The following is an 18,688-nucleotide window of genomic DNA, read 5'->3' on the forward strand; positions in this document are numbered from 1 at the left end:
AATTAAACGACCTATATAAGTAATGAGATATACCATGTTCATTAATGTCAAACAGTCTCAAAGCTTCAGTAGCTGCTAGGCTTGCCTTGACACTCTGCCACAGATTCAACTAGTAAGACAATGAACTCAAATAGAGACAATCTAGGATAAGGGTGGGTGCTCTCTTGCTGGGAAACCAATTCTAGACTACAGTTAAAAAAATGACAGATGGCAGCTATACCCAAAGGGATGGAAAAGACAGAAAGTCCATGCCTCACCAAAATCAGGGAGGCAGATACAAAATTGCTTTATAGCTGCCACATTCAAGGTAACAAGGTAAGTGAGAAATGGCCTTGTGACAGTTCCTCACAAGACTGCCTATCCTGCTGTTTTCATGAAAGAAAGGATCACAGGGAGTTCTACCATGAGCTCATCCTGAACTTGGGCCATATATATATATACATATGTATATATATATGGCCAACGTGGATATATATGTAATTACCTGGGCACCCTAGCAGAGAGTTCTACAATCAGAAGACTTATGTTACTAGATAACAGTACTCCCCAAATTATCTATAGATCCTATGCAACTCAATCAAAATCATAGAAATCTTTTCAAAGCAATTATCATGTGATACTACAATATGCATAGATAAGCAGAACAATTAGATTAGCTAATGCAATTCAAAAAAAGAAAAAACAAAATTAGAGGATTCACACTACCTGATTAATTCAAGTTACTCTAATTAAAATAGTGTGAGAGTGCCTGGGTGGCTCAGTCATTTAATCAGGTGACTCTTAATTTGACTATTGATTTTGGCTTAGCTCATGATCTCAGGATCCTGGGATCGAGACACACACTGAGCAGAGAGTTTGCTCTAGGATTCTTCCTCTGCCCCTGCTTCCCCACCATCTCATGTATGTGCATTTTCTCTCTCTTCCTCAAAATAAATAAATAAATAAATAAAACTTAAAAAGAAAAAAAAAGTGTGGTGTTAGGTAAAGATAGACACAAAGATTCATTGAACAGAATAGGAAGTTCAAAAATATGTACATACATATATTGATTTTTGAATAAGCTGCCAAGGCAATCCAGTTGAGAAAGAGGAGCCTTTTTAACAAATAACACTCAAACAACTTTTCATTCATATGTTTTTTAAAAAAAGGAGACAGGAACCTCAACTCTTACCTCAAAAATCAACTTGAAGTGGATCATAGAACACTTGTAAAGCTTTCATAAGAAGGCATGAGAAAACCTTTTTGACTTGGATTAGGCAAAGATTTCTTCAAAAGAACACATAAAAGCACAAACCATAAAAGACAAAATTGATAAACTGAAATTAAAATTTATAACTTCTGTTCTTGAAAAGACTCTGTTAAGTAAATGAAAAGACTAGTCACAGACTCAGAAAATATTGTCAAAACATATATTTGATAAAGGACTTGTATTCAGAATATGTAAATAACTCATACCACTCAATAATAAGAAAGCTAAAAGTCCAATAAGAAAGTCTATCAAATATTTGAATAGAAGCTTCACCAAAGAACAGATACATATGGCAAATAGCATATAAAAAGTGTTCGAAATCATTAAACTTCAGGGAAATGTGAATTAAAATCACTATGAGATACTATTAAACAAAGGTTAGGATGACTAAAACTTTTAAAACTTCACAATACCAACTTATGGTGAAAATGTGGAGCAAATAGAACCCCAAAACATTGCTGTGGGAATGCATAATGGAAACCAGTTTAGCCATGTCTTATAAAAGTAAACCTATATCTATTATACAACTTCCTCCTCAGTGTTACCTCAGACCCAAAAGGGGAAATATATACTCTCACAAATTACTGTATACAAATATACATGACAGATTTGTTTATAATCATCAAAACTGGTTATCATCCAAATAGTCATCATCTGGTGAATGAATAAGCAAATTGTGATATATTCATACAGTGGACTTTCTTTTTTCAGCAATAAATAAGAATGAACTGCTGATAGATGCAACAGCATGAATGATTCTCAAAAGCATGTTTCCAAGTGGAGAAACTCACATACAAAAAAAAAAAACTACATGTAAATAGTTCTGTAAGAACATTCCAGAAAAGGCAGAATTTTAGGGAAGCACATCAGATCAGGAATAACCCTCTGCCACTCCCCCTTTTTGTGCTGTCTTTCTCTCTCACTCTCCCGCAAATAAATAAATAAATAAAATCTTAAAAAAAAAAAAGACATAGTCGCAAGACAGAAGGAAAGCAAACAAGAGGCAAGGCTGTGAAAGTCAAACAAAGAAAATTTTTCAAAAAAGAGAGCTTCATCTGCTGTATCACATGCTGCTGAGGAATCAGGAGAAAAGGAGAAGAGTGACCCTGGGATTTGGCAGCAGAGGAGTAACAGGGCCCTTGACAAGAGCACCCCGAGGAGAGTGGTGAGGATAGACAACCAGTTAGAGCAGGTGGAAGAGAATGGGAAGCAAGGGAGATTTTCTACAGAGACTGAAAGGTATAACAGAATTGGAGGAGGAAGGCCGCAAACATTTATCAAAAAGAAAAAAATGATACTGCAAAAAAGAGAAGGGAATAGTTACTTAGCTAACACTAATACATGTAGGAAATGTGTGGGATTCCCCACAGAAGGGAGAGACTTGTCTTCAGGAACTCTCCATCCATGGAAGCAAAATGGAGTCACGCTTAAACTTGACTCTGTGTAATTACATAATTGCACCCTGCTTATTTATGAACACATATGTGGGGATGAAGCAGAACAGATACCATCTGAAGAAACCAGAAGGAATAGGTGTTTTTTAGGCAACTGAATCTAGCAGATTGTAACACTTAAGCAAGGCATTAAGCCCGACACTTTTTGTGAAAAGAAGTAGAAAAATGAAATGTATCTGGGTGCATACTTCTTTTCCCACACTTGGGAGCAGGCAGGTTAATCTATGAAGACAGGCTCTTCACATTAAATTCATGAGGGAATTTACCACACGTTGAACAGCCCCTGAATAAGTTCTGCAAGTGAAGTTTTTTCTTTTCTTTTCTTTTCTTTCCTTTTCTTTTCTTTTCTTTTCTTTTCTTTTCTTTTCTTTCCTTTTCTTTTCTTTTCTCTTCTTTTCACTAAAAGCTATGAAATTCTCTCCTCAGCATCGTAGGAGACAGACAGAGAACATGAATGAATAACCCAGTGAAAGAGTTTCTGTGAAGAACTGAGAGGAATGCATAGTTACCATGTGGCTAGCAAGGAAATGACAAGAAATAGTCTTTTAGAATGAGGGGCAGGTAATTGTTGAGAGGAAGATGCAAATGCCACTAGAGTATGGAATTCTTTCACAAGTTATCTACCAGAAAACCTACACCAATTAGTATACTTTCCTTCTCCACGTTTTTCTCTAAATGGCACCCTCTGTAGAGATCAAGGGTGGGTTACAACTGTCCCTCAACTTACACATCTGGACTTAGATTATATCAATCCTCCAACTATCTATAGAACTGTTTCAAATCCCTGGGGGGAAAAAGAGACAAAAACCTACGCTTTGTATTAGGCTGAGTTTATCTACCTTTGTAGCACCAAGGTTGTAAAATGGCCCCCATTAATTACACATATCAATATATGTGTAATTCAACAATTAAAGTACTCAGAATGGATGGGTTAATGGGTTACTTCCAAATGGGAGGAAAAGTAGCATGGAGTGTACAAACGATATAAGGAAAAGCTAGACATAACCCCCGGAACAGGGAGATAATAATAATTTTTATTTTATTTTATCCCTTTGTGCCAATTCAAAAAAAAAAAAAATATATATATATATATATTCTTTACCTGACTTGTTCATTTTGTTCCAAAACCCATATATTTTCCAAGTTGAGAAATGGTTTCTTTTACAACACAGTGCATATAATTATTCAGAATATACTTAATGGTACAATTTTTTTTTTTTTTTTACATTTCTCTATTTTCTGACTTTCAGTGTTAGAGTCTGAAGTATGTGTTCCTCTTCCAGACATGATTGTTAGCAATTACGAGTTTTAGGCCTCTGTGGTGCTTACCCTTGGGTACACACACAATTACATTTCACCTCCTCTTATCGCTGTAGTTCACTTTTTTCCTCCTCTATGACCTTATATCCTTCTTTAATATAGCATCTTTTGTGTCTTTTGTACTCCTAACATTTTTATGATTCAACACAATGCTGGTTTATTCTGTCCTGTCTTTTTGCTCCAAGCTCTGTGTGCCTGAATTTTTGTAATAGATGGTAAATGTGGAGTTCTTTTCATTAAAAGTAATCTTTTTTTTTTTTCAAAGCAGTCTTTGAAAGCTGCTGATTTGTTATGAATGTTCAAGGAAGAATTAAACTTCTAAAAGTGGCAGCATGCTGCTCTACCAGAAGCCCATGCATTTGTGCAGGGTAAGGTATACAAAAGGGGAGGGCAACTTTCTCAGTTGTTACAGAAATGATAAAATAGTAGCAGGTGTGACAACTGAGATTGAAAATGGTGTACAGTCTCACAAACTGTATGAAAACAAAGCCAGTCTGAGGGAATTCAGAATTACACAATTCATTATCAGTCATGTCACTTCTTCAGGAGATGAACTTTGAGGAACACAGCCAAATCAGCAAGGAACGAAATATTTATTCCACAGGTAATTCTGTTGTCACAAAAAGACCCATTACCCAGGTGTCCCTGGCCAAGTAGGAACAGAAATATGGAAAGCACCAATTTGGGAAACTATACATGACCCAATCTGGGACCAAAGGTTGCTGTTTATGTTACTCTTCTTTTGAGAAATGCAGGTATTTCCACAGAAGATGTCCTTTGAAACAACATATTCTCTGTCATGCCTTGGTTATAATTTCATCACAACTGAAAGATGAAGATACACTCTCTTGATAAGAGGATACCTTTATCAACCTGTACCCTAATTGCTCCAAACTCTGTCACGTTCTTGCCTGCTTTAGCTTTACCAGGTTTTCCTTCTGGCATCCCTAGTATACTCAAGCAGATCAACTTCAATCTCCAGCAAACCCCACCAAACCTCTGGTTTTACCACTTATAAAAAAGATGCAAAAATTCTTTTGCTGAGGCCCCGGGAGATTCCACTTAAGAAAGTCCAGATTACAGCCAGAACCTGCTAATTAGTTCTATGCCACCTTACCCTGCCATCTCTTCAATTCTTGCAAATGGTTTTGTTGAAGAAAGCCTTGAATGGATGATAGGGTTCCACAGACGGAGCCCTGCCCTTCAATTCCTGTTGGAAGTGCTGGCTTCTAATTCTCATTTGGCAGCCTACAGAACTACTTTGGGTACATCAACTTAATCTCCCTGGGTCTCATTTTTTCCCACAAGTAAAATTAAGGGGATGTGCTAAATTATTTCTAAGTTTCCTTCCAACTCCAGCATTTAATTATTTCATTCAGACAGTGTTGAATGTTCTCTAGAGTTTTCCATTCATCAGAATTTTCAGAATGAATGACTTGTTGATGAAAGCTTGTTGAGAATTTTGGCCTTCTGAGTGTTCAGCATAACATTAGTCTACTTTTCTCGTAAGTCTCATAAATCCCTGAAAAAGACTTAACTATTAAAGAGGCCCCAATGACAGTTGGTTAGTTCAATGAAAGATAAAAGGCAATGCTCCAGTTAAGAGGACCCTTTCACTTCAATAGAAAAATTGGCAAATTCGTATCCCTAGCAGTGAGCCAATGTTAGAAGTTTTTGAAATACTCTGGAGACCACAGTCTACAACCCCCACAAAAGACACATGGATTCTGTAACAAGAATCATCAGGCTGGAATGATGATCTGATCCAAGAATTGATTAACCACAAGCATGAGCTTTAACACTTGGGGAAATGTCATCAACACAAAGGGAAAGAAAGTGAATCATCTATGTGCCTAGGCAAAGTTTCAAAAAAAGAGTCTGAGAGTGAAGAACAGATGGTAGGATGACAAGCCAAAGATATCTGACATTTTCCCAACATCTCCAAGACAGCAGCATTTGTAACGTGGTGAGTGACAAGACCAACTATTAAGTATTTATGAAGGACCTTTTACAGATTCAACATGGTACGGAACACTGGACAATGTACAAATGAATAAATAAGAGACATGTAAATCCATACATACTTTTGCCCAGCAGGAGCTTACCATCTTATGGGGGAAACCTATAACCATTTATTTTCTGTTAAGAACAAGAGAAAGAACTGTCAGGGAAGGATGACATCAGAGAATCACTCAACAGCCTACTTTCCCTCTCTACTCTGTTTCAGGGAGAAAAATGTTCAACCTGGATGAAAATGCTTACGAATGGAATAAAATCAAGATGCTCATAAAGAAGAGGCTGCAGGAAATGAACTATTTGCTTTAAATGAACTCCAGTGTCTAGAAGAATTATATTCTAATATACTACCAAAAACTCAGAGGAGATTACAAAAATCATTGACAATTATTTAAAAAGTACATGGAGAATAAAAGAAGGGTGAGAAATATGGGGAAATATTCCTTAGGTTTGAAAGACAAAGGGTGAAAGATTGCGTCCAGATATATATCATCAAAATAAAAGACACTTTGAAAATTTGAACAAACTATTAATGAGATGATTTGTGATCACTTAGGATAAAGACAGGGGCTTAATAAAAGTCAGCACACTGGGGGTCTATTTATTTAAGAAATATTAAGACCTCAGTGAGAGTGAAACAGAAAATTCTATGCCAGAAATACATCTTAGTTAAAAACAAGCAAACAAATAAAATTCTGTAAAGACTGATGCTTATCTATTGTTTCCCAATCTTCTGTATGAGAACCTTGGTCTTAATAACTTAACTACATAGCACTACAAACAAACAAAAAATATATGCTTTTAAAAACCATGCTCTTAATACTACTGTATATATTGTGCTACACGTTACACAGAAAAGTAAAGGAGCTGGTCCACGGAGCTGGTCCTAGGTCCATCTGCTATCTCCAGTCCCTTCTGCCTAAACTGAGTGCCCTCAGCTCTGTTCTTTTGAGCTACATCTGAGTGTCTCACAAGAATTTTTCAAAGCTGATCTCACCAGGATGTCACTTCTGAGTTTTAAAACCATGACCACTTGATGTTAAGACATTACAAATGTATTTCTCATGCCTTAGAACTGCACCTTTATCAGTGGATTTCTGTCAGGGCTTTGCTTATCTACAATATGCTTTGCAAAATGCTGGCTGCTGTCCTTACCAGATAATGGGAATCCCTGTCAGGGTTCAGTGACTTGTCTCTCTATCAAACCTGAGTGGAGGATTCTTGTCCGTACCATCCTTTGTATGGTCTTTGCCACAGTCTGCTGCCCCAGAATGCTGCAGTAATGGAGGAGATGGTTCTAAAACCTTTTTGGCAGAAGGAATTATTTTATGTTTGGAGTTAGAGTTGAAAACTGACTCTCCCTGTACTACACCAATACTGTTCACTCTATTAAGCATTGCCTGCAGAACGTGACTAGTCACATTTGTAAAAAATACAAAGTGATAATCAGGGTAACCATGATGTAGGATGATGGAATCAAAGTTCCTGTTGGTCTCTAGGTTCAAAAATAGGGTTCAATTAAAGAGATGGATTTTTAAAATAATGAGTGAAAACATTTTACATTCTTCCTTGATTTAATTGATTGTGCAGGTAGCATGGGGATTTTCTAGCTTAGCAAACTTTTTGTTTTGATGAATATGTAAGGATTTCAATTGCTTCCGAGCTCAACCCAAATGTACAAATGACTAACAAGTATTGAATGGAAACTCAGGTCCCTCTAATATAAGTACAGTGTCCCCTGAGGAATGGTACCAGTCCCATATCATTTCACACTCTTTAGTCCTCATCTGCTGTGTGGTATTTTACATTACATGCTAGATTTTAAGGACAACCATTGTCAAACTTCACCTCTTGCTTATTACCACATTTGTTCCTGGTTACAGGCCAAACTATACTTGGTGGAAGGATGGCAGAAGAGAATAATGTGTATCATTTATCAATTCTCCCAGCTTCTCCCAATTTCTGAAATCCTTTACATGAACTAGCAGCCCCTCCCCCAGCAAGTGATCACACCATCCTTCCCTTATGCTGAAAATCTCTATTTTGGAGTTGCCATTCCTCCATACCTGTGTTTTAGTGCTATGAGAAGAAACTAGGTTTTAGGCAAAATCATTAGTCAATTCAGAGGCCATGTATGGATTTGTCATTCTGTGCAATGAAAGTCTTTCATTCTCATGAATCAGAGTATCACATAGTCTTGTCATTCTTGATTGCATTGGCCCAATGCCAGAAGATTCAGTTATCAGTCACAGTTGTAAATAAATATTTAAGCTGACACTGTGGGGATGTATTATGATATTTATGATATGAAGGGTTTCATGAGAGTTACCAATCAAGCTGTAAGATGAGTCACCAATACCACTGAACGAGGGTCACTAAATGACGGCAATCAGGATTATGAAGGGTAATAAGCAGCATCTAAAAACACTGGAAAGAATTATGGATATGTAGCCTGAATAAGAGGGAAGGATATATATATATAGCTACATAAATATAGTTAATGTATAGTAAGGAAGAAGGGGAGTAGTCCTGGAGGTGGGCCTGGAATCAGTGAAGGAAAGCTATTTGCATTTAGAGTTCAGAATAGAAAATCTAATAAGATCTATCCAAAAATGGGACAAAAGCCTTCTGAGGTCGAGTTCCCCAACATAGGAAGTGTTCTAACTTCTCAACAGAATGGGTTTAGCCAAGAGGAATTTTTATAACGGTACAGAATTGTTTTATAAAAGACCCTTATCTTTTGTCTGTTTTAACAGCTGTTGAACACAATGAAAGCATTTTCCAATTTGTCCTGAATTGTTTCAAAATCACAGGAAAATTTATAATAGTTCTATAATCTTAACTGGAGACATGGAATTAGGATGAAAATCCCAAGCGTTATGAAGTAACCATGTTTAGAAATGGTTCACATAGAAAAATAAATTCAGCAATAAGCTCAGATATATTACCTTCCTTCTACTATAGAAAATAGCTTTATAAGACTACAAAAAATTTTATTTCAGTCTATAAACCCAGTTAACCACCCAACTGGTAGATTTTGTAAAGTGGTGGGGAAAAAAGGCAAAACTTCTTTATTAAAGCATTTTAACGGACTTTATTATATTTTAAAGATTTTATTTATTTATCTGAGAGAGAGAAAAGGGGGGAGAGAGAGAGAGAGAGAGAGAGAGCGCGCACGAGTGGGGGGAGGGGCAGAGGAACAAGAATACTCCCTATCGAGCAGGGAGCCTGTCCTTGGGCTCTATCCCAGGATATTGGGATCACGACCTGAAGCAAAGGCAGAAGCTTAACCAAATGAGCCACCCAGACGTCCCTAACTGACTTTAATACTTAGCATTGATTGCATTGTGTTCTTAATGTTTCACCTTTTCTTGCATATTTAAAAGCATGCACATTTAAAAAATTATGAAGTATTGTATTAAATTTAAGTGTAGAATATTTTATTCTGCAATATGCTAAATATAATAAAGGGAATCTTAGAGTTTGAATTCTTTTAGGTCTGGTTTCTTCCATCCAACACTATGTTTGTGAGATTCATCCATATTGTTTTATGTAACAAGAGTATGTTTGTTTTCATTGCTGTATAGTATCCCCCTGTGTGAACAAACCACAATTTGTTTTTCTGTTCTTCTGTCGATGGGCATCTAAAATGTTTGTTATTTGGAACTATTATGAATATTCTCATACATTATTTTTTTTGTATGTACAGATGTAAGGATTTCTGATGGGCATATAAGTGTAAACCTGCTAGGTATAGAGTATGTTTATCTTTGAACTTAGTAACTACTGCTTAACAGTTTCCCAAATGGGTTTATAAAATTTTTATTATACCACCAGTATAAGAGAGTCCCAGTTGGTTCCATATTTTTACTAACATTTGGTGTTATCAGTCTTTATAATTTTATCATATTTATGAATTTGCTGTGTTGTTTCATTGTGTTTTATTTTGCTTTGCCCTGATGACTACTAAGGTTACACTTTTTTGTATCCTTATTGATTCTTTGGATATATTCATTATATAAGTGCCTCTACAAGTTTCTGGTCATTTAAAAATTACACTGATTTATTTTTATTTTTATTTGTTTGTTTTTTGTTCATTTTCTTTTTTAGTTGTAGAAACTTTGCATATATTTTAGAAGCAAGTGTCTTGATGGTGTATGAATTACAAATATCTTTGAGCATCTTCTGGTTTGCCTTTCATTCTCTTAACCATATCTTTGATAAATATAATATCTTAATAATATATGCAAATCTTTATGAATATTTTTCTTCATAGCCAGTTGATTTTTGTTTCCTATTTAAGACATACTTAACTACTTTATAATTCTGAAATATTTTCCTATATTATCTCCTAGAAATTTTATTGATATACTTTCAATATTTAGGACAACAATCTACTTAAAATAAATTTTTTTGTCTATTATGTGATTTCAGGCCAAGTTTTGTTTTTCCATAGGTATACCCAGTTGACCTGGCACCGTCTATTCAATGACTTTCCATTTCCTACTTCTCTGGAGTGCTCCCATCAACATAAATCAAATGACCTCATATGTGCGTGTATATCGTAAGACTCTTTACTCTGTTCCATTAGTTTCTTTGTCTTTCATTGTGCCTACACTACCTAGCTTCAGAATGTCTTGAAATCTAGTAAAGTATTTCTAGTTAGTTCTCCTTCTTTGAGATTTTCTAGGCCCCTGTTGGTCTTTAAGTTTCTGTATGAATTCCACAAAATACTTGGTAATTTCCATTAAGAAATCTTCTGTTACTTTCACAGGCATTGCAAGAAAATGATATGTCAATCCCAAGTCTTTGGCAGAATTCCCTGGTGAAGTCATTTGGTCCCATAGTTTTTTTTTATTTCCTTACTTCAGCTCTACTGAGATTTAATTTGCTTTAGATAAACACTCAAAACATTGATTTTCAACCTCTCTTCTTCTCTGATTTATGAATTTAAGACTATGTATTTTCCTCTGAGCAACTGCATCCTCAAAGTTTTGATATGTTATACTTCAAGTGATTATAATCTTCCAAAATTTGTTGAAACTTATTTAACTGCCCTCAGTTTTAAAATATTACACATATGTTTGAAATGAATATATATTCTGTAGTTGTTACATGTAGTGTTCCACATGTATCATTTACATTAATGCTCAGGGTGTACTTTTAGGATTATTTAATTTTCCCAATATAAGCCTTTTTATTTTTAAAATGGCCTCTCCCTTTTTATATGTGTTTAGTATTTTTGGATGCTATTTACATAGAATACCTTTACTTGTCTTTTAACTTTTAACATTTCTGAAATGCTGTATTCAAGATGAGATTTTTAGAAGCAGCAAATGGTAAGGAGTTTTTGGTTTTTTTTAGTCTGAAAATTTTGTCTTTTAATTAAAATATTTAGTTGATTTATATTTAATAAAATAACTGATATTAGAAGGCTAAATTTATCATTTTACTATTTACTTTCACTTTCTATTTGTCCCTAGATTTCTTTGTTCCTTTTTTCTTTTTCATTGCATTATTTTGAACCAAATAACACAATTTTATTAATTTATTTGCTCAATACAACTTGTTAGTTGTACATTGATTTACTGTTTTTCTAATGATTACTCTAGAAATCACAACACCCATTTTCTACTTATAAATTCCTAATATAGAGTCATACTTTTACCATTTTCCTGAAAAATTAAAGCATATTAGAATACTGTAACAGTATTTACTCTACTGCCATATGTGCTATTGATGTTATATATTTTAATATTCATTTATTATTCTTGTTATCATCTTATATATCAATATTAATTCACTTTGTCTACATTTTTATTTCTTTTTGTTGCTCTGCATTTGTTCCTGCATCTCTGAAATGCCATAGGGAATTGTCCCTCCTCCCCAAAGAATATTATGAATTATTTTTTTTAGTTGGGTTTGCTGCTGATAAATTTGCTCCATTTTTATGTGTCTTAAAATAAATACTTAAGTCCTGGTTTTTGAAGGGTGTTTTCACTGAATATACACGTCTAGGTTGTTGCTTGGAGGTCATTGTTGTCCCATTGTTTTTCAGCTTCCTTTTTAATGTTTATAGGTATATTGTCATAGGTTATGTGTCTTTTACCTATTAGATCCCCAATACTATATTATAGATTGCTGATGGAAACATATATGTGTGATACCTTTGTCAAACATAATATAATACTGCTGAATGTGCCCAACCTTATGGCTTAGTGGCCTGAGTAACATCCATTTCATTTTGGATACCTTTGACTGAACAATCACTTGATGACCACAATCATGTGCTCAGTTTCTATTGGGTTCCTGTAACAAATTAATACCTATTTCTCAAAAAGAAACTGGGCTCCTAGAAAAGAGAGCAAAACTTTATTCTAAAATCCTTCAGTTCTGTGCCTATGATTACCTAATGGGAAATTGTTAGAAGCTCTGAACAGAATTCGTATTTGCGTCAACAATTGGCTTGGATCGTCTCTATAACCTGGACCTGCTTTGGGTTTCTTCAGGCAAGATACTTGCTAAATGGGTCAGAGCCACCCACCCAGATATGGGATGTGTTGTTTTCAAATCCAAAGATGACCACCAAGCCTCCTCTTTTAATAGCATACAGTGTAGGTTTCAGCGGCATATTTTTCACTCAGGAGCTCATACTCCTACATGGTACAGACCACTAGAATTTGTATTTTTATGACATTCACCTTCCACCATCTAACTAACATCTGTCTTACTGAGGCAGGTAGGCCGAAGGACCAACTTCTTTATCTTCCTCAATTTGTTATGGGTTGATACTTTTATAATCTACAAAATCCCATACTTGGATGTTGCATCAATGTCAAATTGCTATAAAGGTTTTTGAATGCATATTCTCACATAACGTATGTATCTTGTCATGAACAAATAACACAAAATTTATGCACCAGCACCTGAAATACCTATAATGTGCCAGATTCTATTCTAGACACCATGGATCAAAAGAATAAAATAGACAAGTCCCTGCTCTCAAGGAGTTTGTGTTCTAATGGAGAAGGAAAAAAAAGAATAGAGGTATTAATAATTTAATATCTGGTGATGATGAGTATTGTAAAAGAAATGGTAAGACATTAACAGAGCACGCAGAGTGACAGATGGGTGTTATTTTAAATAGACTGATCATGAAGGCTTCTCTCTTTTTTTTTTTTTAAAGATTTTATTTATTTATTTGACAGAGAGAGATCACAAGCAGGCAGAGAGGCAGGCAGAGAGAGAGGAGGAAGCAGGCCCCCTGCCGAGCAGAGAGCCCGATGCGGGGCTCGATTCCAGGACTCTGAGATCATGACCTGAGCCGAAGGCAGCGGCTTAACCCACTGAGCCACCCAGGCACCCCATGAAGGCTTCTCTTAATCAGATGGCACTGAAGATGAGAATAAATGAACAAGCCAAAGACTGTAGAAATGAGTATTCCAAGCAGTACAATAGCCTTGCAAAGACCTTCCTTTGGAATCATCTTTAACATGCTCTAGGAGTGGGAAGAAGGACCATGTGGCTAGAGCAAAGGGAACAAGGGGAGAAGTAATAGGAATTGATGGCTGACCATATAGGGCTGGAAGCTTTGTTAAGACCTTGGACTGTTTGGGGCCTTTCAAGTGTAATATAATAACAATGGACAACTATTTATTTTTTCTTTTAAAGATAACAGGTCCTACTATGCTGAATGGTTGAATTTGAGGGCCTAACCCTGGTATATGATTTCTAAAAGCCTTGTATAAAGCAAATTAATTTCAACACGTTAGTGTCAGCAAGCAGGGAATGCAAATTGATGACTGGATAATGTAGATTTTTAAAAAGCCTTCTCTATGGCTATACATATAGGGAGAAAAGAAACTTACATTTATTAAAAGGTTCCAGTCATTTCTTCCCTCCAGTATTCAAATTAACCAGTTGCCATATGGAGCCATGTTCCAGAGACAAGACAACTTCCCAAGGCAGTTGAGGATAAAGACATCTAGCTCATGAACTCCTTGGGGTGTGGGAAGAAGGGCTCCTGGATCCTTTCTCACTCCTGCTGCTGCCACCGTAAGTGGGCTGTCTGGTTTAAGCCTCCTGTGGCTACTCCATTTGTTTAAAACTGTTTTTTCATGGATTTTTATTGCTTAGAGTTTGGAGGTTTGTTTTTTTAACCATGACATTCAAACCCTGTTGAAAATATAAAGGGGATATATATATATACATATGTATATATGTATATATATATGAATTCTATTATACATCTATAGTATTTGCTTTAAGATGCTGTTAGATTAATTGTATTTAAATCATGCTATTCCCCCTGAGTGCCTTATATCCATTCAGTAAAACAATTCTTCTCTCTAACATTCATTTTGAGCTTTACCAGGGGATCTTTCACTACACTAAATGCATTTTCTGAGGAATAATTTAACAGGAAAATTATTTCATAAAAAGCTAAAGAATATATTTGGTTGCATTTGGTTTTTCTCTCCTTTTAATAAAAAGGGGGGGGAAAAGCTATTTACCTGAAGTTAAAGTTACCTAGCAATTTAAAAACAAAACAAAACAAAACAAACCCTCCTTTTCTTGAGAGACTGGATTATAACTTTGAACATCTCTAAGGAGAGTACAGAGCAATCTGGGGTCAGAATTACAAAGATAATGTGTTCTAGAGACATCAGAATCCCAAGGTTTCCATACCCCAACTTATCCACATCATCTTAGGGAAGAGTATATGCCCACAACCTCCCAAAGAACAGCAGGTCATGGAATTCCAAATCCCTGTCTACAACTGTTGGGAGATGGGATGCTTCCTTGTCCCATATGAGAAGGTGGGAGGGAAGAGGAGGGCATTGGGAATCATGGGTGTGAGAACTGTGAAGTGGAACAGAGACTTTAAGTGTTAGTCTTTGTTGGGTGCCAAAATTGAAGTGACTCTAGAACCAAGGGCCCAGTACTAATGTTTAGATGAAATGCATAGAAAGACAAGAAAATCTTCAAAAGGAAATAAAATCTGAAGTAAATGTGCAGAACAGACCCAAAAGCCCCAGAAAGATAAAAAGACTGACTTAGCCACTTGTGAGGTCCAACTCTACCTTCTACCTCCCCATTTTCTTCAATATATTCACTCTTTCATTTAAGCTGATTTGAATCAATTTCTCTTTCTTGAAAACAATAAGGCTCATCAAAGTGGGCAGATTATAGACTAAACGAATATGGACTGGTGTACATTAGTTAATTTTTCTGGGCTTCCTAAGATGGAGATTTTAATATTTTCTCTATGTACTTCACAGGCTTGTCAGAGAATCAGGTCAGGAAGTCCTTTTGCAAGAGCTTGGTAGACTAAATACTGTTGAAACCTAAGACATTGATAACTTTCTCATCATTGTAATTCAAGAGAGGCAGACATAGAGAGATTTGCCAAACCTAGGCAGCATTGTGTTGAGATAGCTCCCAATGTCACTACTGGAACAACCTTAGTTTACTGGCCTCTCACAAGTCAAGTTCTGTGCTTTACATTTATCATCTCATTTAACAGCAAAGGTATGAAAATAACTCCATGTCAATATTTTTAAATCACTTATAAATCAATATATAGATACTATAACTAAATCCTTGCTTGAAGTAGTGAGACAGAACACAGCAATATCAAGCATGCAGGGAGGGTGTTAAAAGTATAAAGTGAGGGGTGCCTGGCTGGTTCAGTGGGTTAAAGCCTCTGCCCTGGGCTCAGGTCATGATCCCAGGATCCTGGGATCGAGTCCCGCATCAGGCTTTCTGCTCAGCAGGGAGCCTGCTTCCTTCTCTCTCACTCTCTCTCTCTCTGCCTGCCTCTGTGCCTACTTGTGATCTCTGTCTGTCAAATAAAATCTTTTAAAAAAGTATAAAGTGAAAGGCTTTATGCGATAAATGAGAGAGAGTGGCCATTTGAGAGGGTTCAGGGAGAAGCTGCTTAACATTAAATCAAAGACTGTCTGCATTTTCAGAAACGAAGAAGAGCTGTAAAATTTTTTCACCAAAATTTGGTAACTGAACATATGGACACTATAAAATGATGTGTCAAAATAAAAAGAACTGGAGGGACACCTGGGTGGCCCCATCATTTGGGCATCTGACTCTTGATTTCAGCTCAGGTCATGATTTCATGGTGGTGAGATCAAGCCCCATGCGGGGCCCCATGCTGAGTGGGGAGCCTGCTTAGGATTCTCTCTCTCTCTGCCCTCCCCCACCCCTATGCACATGCTTGATCATTCTCTTACTCTCTCGCTAAAAAAACAAAAACAAACAAACAAAAAAAACTGGAAGATTCTTGTTTGGTTATAAATACTGTGAAAGTGGTATAAACTTCATGAATGACAAATGATGTTTTTTCCTTTTTTTTTAATTGAAGTATAATTGACATGCAACATTGTATTAGTTTCGGGTGTACATCATGATTCAATGATTATATATGTTAAAAATGCTCATGACGATAACTGTAGTTACTATACAAAGTTATTATAATATTATTGACTATATTCCCTATACTGTACTTTTCATTCTTGTGACTTATTTATATATAACTGGAAGCCTGAGAAGATTAAGAGGGACCTGTTTTCTTAATAAAATGAATCAATTACTGGGACAGGATGAAATTCATTAAATAATCAAATCAAATTTTTGTTTCCCAATTTAATAAGTAAAAAGGGAAAATGCATATAATTCACTTGTAGTGATTGTTTCCTTCTTTTTTTTTTTTTAAGATTTTATTTATTTATTTGAGAGAGAGAGAGTGAGCATGAGCAGGGGAGAGGAAGTAGAGGGAGAGGGAGGCACCAGTTCACCACTAAGTAGGGAGCCCTGACATGGGGCTTAATCCTAGGATACTGAGATCATGACCTGAGCCAAAGGCAGATGCCTAACCATCCGAACCACCCAGCCACGCCAATAAAAGCTTTTTTAAAAAATAAAATAAAATAAAAAACCCTATGTAACTTCAATTTCTTAAACAAGTTTTAAATAATTTCTTAAATACTGTTTCTTAAATCTTAAGACTCCAGGTCCCACCAGGAGGAGCATCAAAACTTCTAAGCAATTTGCCAACACCAATTTCCCTGCCACCACTCCCCCCTCCACCCCCTAACCCATAACCTATGAGTAAGTATTTTCTGAATGTAAATCAACAGCTTTGTCGTGACACCTGAAAAAAAGCAGTCCGTTCACATAAGTGGTTTCCTTCTTCAGGGCCTCCTGTTGGTTCAGGATTGGCAACTAAAAGATTAGGCAGAACAGAAGCAGTGCCACCTGAAAGAGGAAGGATCATCATGTCAAATGAACATCTGTTTATCTTGATGAATTCTCCCTGCGAAACTCAGAAATGGTTCGAACATCCTGGTTGCAGGATGACGGTGGTAGTGCTTTATTAATCGATGTGGCATTAACTAATTTCCATTTAGTTCTCCAATACTCCTTGTTGATCATACTGCATGAAATTATGCCTTTCCCAGTTTTAAATTATGATTCTCTAAGTTTGGATAAGGCAAGGCAAATTTCAGGACTACAAATGCAAATGCCTGAGCACACACACAGCTTGAGATGGGATTGCAGGTTTGGCGGTGCAAATGCCTGTTCCATTCACCTCGAGAATATAGAGACAGTCTCGTCCCCTCTCTGGTTGATAATACATTTGTTAGAGTTGATGATATGAACGTCCTATTTCATATGGCACATAAATAAAATAAAAATGTTGTAGGATTGCATAAACTGGTGATCCTCCTGTGGGGTATGAAGGTCATTCCTTCATGAATACAGAAATCTCTCACATCTGAATATCAACTTGCAAATGCATTATGTAACATAATACTGTATGTTTATACTTTATACATTTTAATGAAATATTAAACAGGCTTATTTTGAGTTCATAATATAAATTGCAGTAGAGGTCATGACAGTGAAATGAATGCCATCGTTTCCCTGGAACAGTTTTTTGTTTTTTTAAAGCTCTTCATTTCTTCGATAACCTAGGAATAATCAAAGTAATACAATTATAAAAATTCCTATCATCATATCTTACCTTCCTGATTCCTTTCTACCCCCCCACCTTTAGTATCAAGAAATAGGATTCCCTACATATTTGAATGTCCCTCTCAGATGCCCCCCACCCATAAGGTCATAAGGTCAAAGGCAAATTGGTTACAAAAGATTCTGCGAAAGTGACAAGATGTGCTATGGAAGAAACTGATCTAGATGTCTCTTTCCCCCTCATTTCTTCATACTAAAGAGCCCTGCTGCACGGTAGGCATAAAATTAACAGGCAGTTTACATAACATTTGCAATAAATTGCCAGATAAAAAGCCTTCTCCATTGTGTGATTCTGAGATTGAGGGAACAGAATTATAAACTTTATTCTTCACTTGCCCTGCTGCCAGCACGTTGTCTCAAACATCTGCTCGGGTAATATGTCATATGCAATAGCCGGTACAGGTTAGGCCAGGACATAATAGAAGTAAATGTATTTTTAAATGCCAGGTTTTAAAAGAAGACAGGCCCGCTTGGTATCTCATTATAAGCGAAATGACTTTTCATGTCATCCCATCGGTGGTCATACAGCTTTGGGGAGAGTTTCAAAGGTCAACATCCATAACTCTTTATTCTTTACTCATTCACTATTTTCTCATGGGAG

The sequence above is a fragment of the Lutra lutra genome, chromosome 4 (assembly GCF_902655055.1).
Source record: "Lutra lutra chromosome 4, mLutLut1.2, whole genome shotgun sequence".
NCBI classification, from domain to species: Eukaryota; Metazoa; Chordata; class Mammalia; order Carnivora; family Mustelidae; genus Lutra; species Lutra lutra.